This window comes from Eurosta solidaginis, chromosome 1, assembly GCF_040869045.1.
Source record: "Eurosta solidaginis isolate ZX-2024a chromosome 1, ASM4086904v1, whole genome shotgun sequence".
In the NCBI taxonomy this organism is placed as follows: Eukaryota; Metazoa; Arthropoda; class Insecta; order Diptera; family Tephritidae; genus Eurosta; species Eurosta solidaginis.
This window is the reverse complement of record NC_090319.1, coordinates 171691041-171695673: the sequence shown is the minus strand read 5'-3', so window position 1 is coordinate 171695673 and position 4633 is coordinate 171691041. Positions and strand designations below refer to the sequence as shown.

Here is a 4633-nt window from a genome sequence, read left to right as displayed (position 1 = left end):
CCTCATAACAATCCCTCCGTTTCTCTCCCTCCTTTCCGAACTCCACCTCCCTATCAATAATCCACCAAAAACCCGGCTCTCGTTCATCCGAAACGAGGCCAACCAATAACCTACCGCAGATCCGCTATCTGCCAAACAACATAAAGGCCTTCGGCCTATTTTATTTACAATTTTCAAGAAGCAACCCCAATTCACTTGTCATCCCATTACGACTTCTTCATCAGCTGGCTTTCCGGGAGCTGAGCGTTGAACTCGAGTCTCCAACATTCGTATCGGTGCAAGCCTTTTTGGCTGCTAAGCCATATGAACAGAAAAGCCTACCGCAGAAGTGAAAACTCATCTGCCCCAGATATTAGCATTGGTTTATAATTTTAGAAATCCGAATTAAGCCAGTCCGAATATTTAAGAAAAGCACCTGACTATTCCAAACTTCGAATGAAAACCCCCACAACTTTCAAATAATTTTGGAATTCTACGCATTCAGCTTAATAGCGCATTAATTTTGCGTGCAAGGAAGTGCATGCATGCCTAAATGCCATCCGACTGCATGCAGCGTCGAAACATTGGTTTTTGTATAAATTTAAGAAATATTAGAAATATTTTTGGGCGCGTATTAAAAGTCGACCTTCTGTTCTACTAATCCCGTATGTCCGGACGATTCGTCTCCATTTGAGAATTTGGAGAATCGGTTTTGTAGGTGGAATATTATGCATATTCGGACCTCGTGAGGTAGTATCAAAGAACGTATTCCGAATATTCTAAATTCACGGTTTATCCGGAACGCCTCCATGAATACTTAACGGAAGAGTGCTTTCCGAACTTTCACAATAAAAAGGTGAATACTCCCTGTGTAACAGGACCGCACAAAAGCTTGACTCTTCTGTCAAAATCAAATTTATAACTACCAAAGATACTTGTCTACTACCATTTCACTGAAGGGGATTGAATTATTCCCCTGTTGCCTACTTCGTATAAGTAACCCGTCCAGATTGCACATCGAAGAACAAGCCTCTAGTAATTGAATCAAACTCACCCACTCACTGAGACTGTTTAAAGCTGTTGCTGCCATACTAAGAGGTTGTTTCGGCGGCACCCAATAAAACTTCCAATATACCCACAATGCTTGAAGTTATGCCGTGCTCCTTAGATCCATTGGATCCAACAGCACAATTGACTATTCTTGAAATTGAAGCAATTTTTTCATGCACTTAGACGTTTACTTGCGAGTAGTTGAATATGCCGCATTTTCAACTTTACCAGGCTTCCGCGAAATTATTGGCCCTAAAATTGTAGCCGCTCTACGCCGTAAAGGTTTGGCAGTGACATATGCTGCAATCGATATGATAAACTCACTATTGCATTCAGTGAATCATTAACTGCTAATGATCATTGCAACAACAAGTTTTTTCAATTAGAAGAAAAGTTTTCTAAGCGGGGTCGCCCCTCGGTAGTGTGTGGCAAGCGCTCCGCGCGTAATTCTGCCATGAGAAGCGCTCAAAGAGGGCTCATCTGCCTTGCAGATGCTGTTCAGAGTCGGCTCAAAAGAAGAGGAGCACGACCCAAATTGAGAGAGAAGCTCGGCTTAGAATCTCTTCCGAGGTTATCGTGCCTTACATTATTTATGTCTATAATTGCGCATTTCACGAGAGAGTATTCATGCACAATTTTAAGATTTGGATTGTTTTTATGGTTTCCACTATAAAATTTGACCGCATACGGCTAATAGGATACCTTTGAATTGCCAAAATTATTTCTTAGCAAACGGCTCTTAATACCGAACAGTGATTACTCGAAATTGCATTTCATTAACATTTGCGCTATTAAATAAGAAAACCTTATAAAATATTCGACTTCATATTCTGGCCCACGGTGTCACTAAACTCCCATTATTTTAAACCCTAGGCAAGAGGCTTTCCTCAGCCTCTAAAAGGGCCTGCGACCTTTGTGGAGCTGTCGTTGTTGAATTTGTTTGTCCAGATTTTTTAGGATCATAACCATAAGAATATTGATACAATCACTTAACCTGCTCCTCCAGCAAAACTTAACGTTAAATTTAAAATCAAAAATATATAGTTAAGCTACACACGATATAACAATTGCGAATGATGTGGCAAAACCTTTTAATATATTATCAGCATATTTAACAACGACAGCAACAATTAGGCCACCACCAGCTTTTCAAAATGTTAAATACCCAATAAATAAATCACAACCTAAGAAGAAACCATCTTTCAAAATTTGACGTCCATCATTAACGAAATATGTTAGTATACCGAATGGTGTACTCAATAAACTTCAACGTACATTACGCATCCCTACCGAAAAGGGAGCAAAAGAGCCCATATCTATCACCAACTGGTAAGTAAGTTGGTAAGTCGTGGTAAAACTTTGCTACAGAAACACCGCTTAGTGAATAGTGCGCTTGCTGAGGAGTTAAAAGAAATTCACGCATTCTCACAGAAATCATATACACCCGAAGAGTGGGAAAAAGGGTCACAAACATCACAATAATAATAATACAATACAAAAGCAGCAGCTAAATTTAAAAGGCTGAAACAGTGGTAACAAAGAGCTGTATATCTGCAGATAGATATCGTTACTGTAAGCTCTCGGCTACTGAAAAATGAAAGTTTACTAGCTGCTGCATGCACACCCATACATAACTTATGTATATCTATGACAAAAATCAAATGCGCAATAAAATACGCATGTGCAACAGCGTTGAAGTAGCTTAAATTTAAAAGAGAGTAACAAATTTAGAAGCGTTCATATAAAATAGAAGCTTTTGTATTTATGCATATATTTGTACAGTAGTGATAACCGATCTACAAACCAAAAGTCAACAGGTAACCTAATTAACATACAATATACGAATACACTGCTTTTACTTAACACAATCCAATCAAAATCGTAACGTGGCGAACCCGATCCCCGTAGTGTGTTGAAAAACAGTATTGGATTGTTGGTGTATGAAGTAACAAGCCAGTTGTTTGCGATCGCTATATTTGCAAAAAGGAGCTTATTCTTAACGTATATTGTATGTAGCACGAGAATTAGCAAATAACCGAATATCACCGAGCAACCTTTTTGCTTGTTTGACTTAAGTGAATTATTTAAGCACGACCCAACAATGAAACAGTTTGAAATGATTGCACCTGGTAAAGTTATTTTACATGGCGATCATGCTGTTGTATATAAAAAGCCAGCTTTAGCTGCTTGTGTTGGTATTGGCACAAGATTGCAATTTCGTCCAGAACCCGAAACAAATGTGGGTTTATTTTATTTGGATACATTGAATTTCGCTTTCGGAATTCAATTGCAGCAGTTTAATGATTTTGTCAATGACTTTCTCATTAAGATGAACCAGGCAAATGTAGCTTTTGGCGTATTGATCCCGATAGTGGCGCAAAATTGATTGATCATAACTATAAGAAGTGTCGTAAACGATAATATAATATAGATATGCTCAATTGATTGTACAGGCAATATCGGCAGCGCCGGATAAACAATTGATATTATCGGGCATTTATTCATTTATTGTAAAACATTAACCATATTATCGTAAAGAAACCAATAAAGGTTGGCAAAATTCTGTACGCCATAATCTCAGTTTGAACAGGTATTTCATTAAAGTTGCACGCTCTCAAGATGAACCAGGCAAATGTAGGTTTTGGCGTATTGATCCCGATAGTGGCGCAAAATTGATTGATCATAGCTATAGGAAGCGTCGTCAACGCAGCAGCCAGGGCTTTCGTCCATCGTATGGCATGCCACGTTCGGCACCAGTCTCACCGAGTCACATGGATAACTCTCGTGAGAGTTTACCATTGCAGGATTTCGTTCTACAATCGGCTCCTGGATCGCCGGGCATGTCAATTGAGCAGCGTGCTGCTGATGGTGATCTTATGTACAACAACACTACTCAGAATGTGCATCAACCGACGGCAAACAATTCTCACAATCAATACAAAAGCAGCGGTAGCCCATACTATGTTTCAAATCAAAATTCAGCTATGTCCGGTGGACAGCACCATCAACACCTTAACAACAACAACAACACAATGACAGTGGCATTATAAGCAGTAATAATAGCAGTGGAAATGTTGTTGGTGCATTGATTGCACTAAAACGTAATCACGCATTGGCAGCTGGCGCTCAGCAGCATCAGCAGCAACAATAACAAAAGCATCATCATCAACAAAAAGTGCAGACACTTCATCCGGATATTATTTAGGAGGAGATGCCAACAGATAATACTGGCAATATGAAAACGGGTGATGAATATATACTGGGTGGTAATAACAACGGTTGGGTGTTGGGGTAGCAGCAGCTCCAGTGATGCTGCCAAGCGCCCTAAATATATATCTGAAGTACTCTGATGTGTTGCGGTTGCCGTTAAGTTTTCTCCTGCTAATGTTTGCAAGTAACGTGAAAAATAAAATTTTTAAATCAACAATGCATTAATTTTCTTACCATTCTTGATGAGTGGAACCCTCACGCACTTACAAATGGCAGAGTTAGGCTGTTTTGGCTTCAACACCAACTTTTTCGAGTACGATGCCTTTGGCATGAGATGCTCCATCAAAAGGATTAGCCTTCCATCTTGTTCTAAAATGCGCCTTTTCGTAATCTT

The 4633-nt window shown here is 39.4% G+C and overlaps 1 pseudogene; it reads left to right on the top strand.

The window, feature by feature from the left end:
* The first annotated feature begins 3664 nt into the window (after window positions 1-3664).
* On the top strand, window positions 3665-4379 carry LOC137239775 (uncharacterized; annotated as a pseudogene).
* Window positions 4380-4633: the final 254 nt, after the last annotated feature.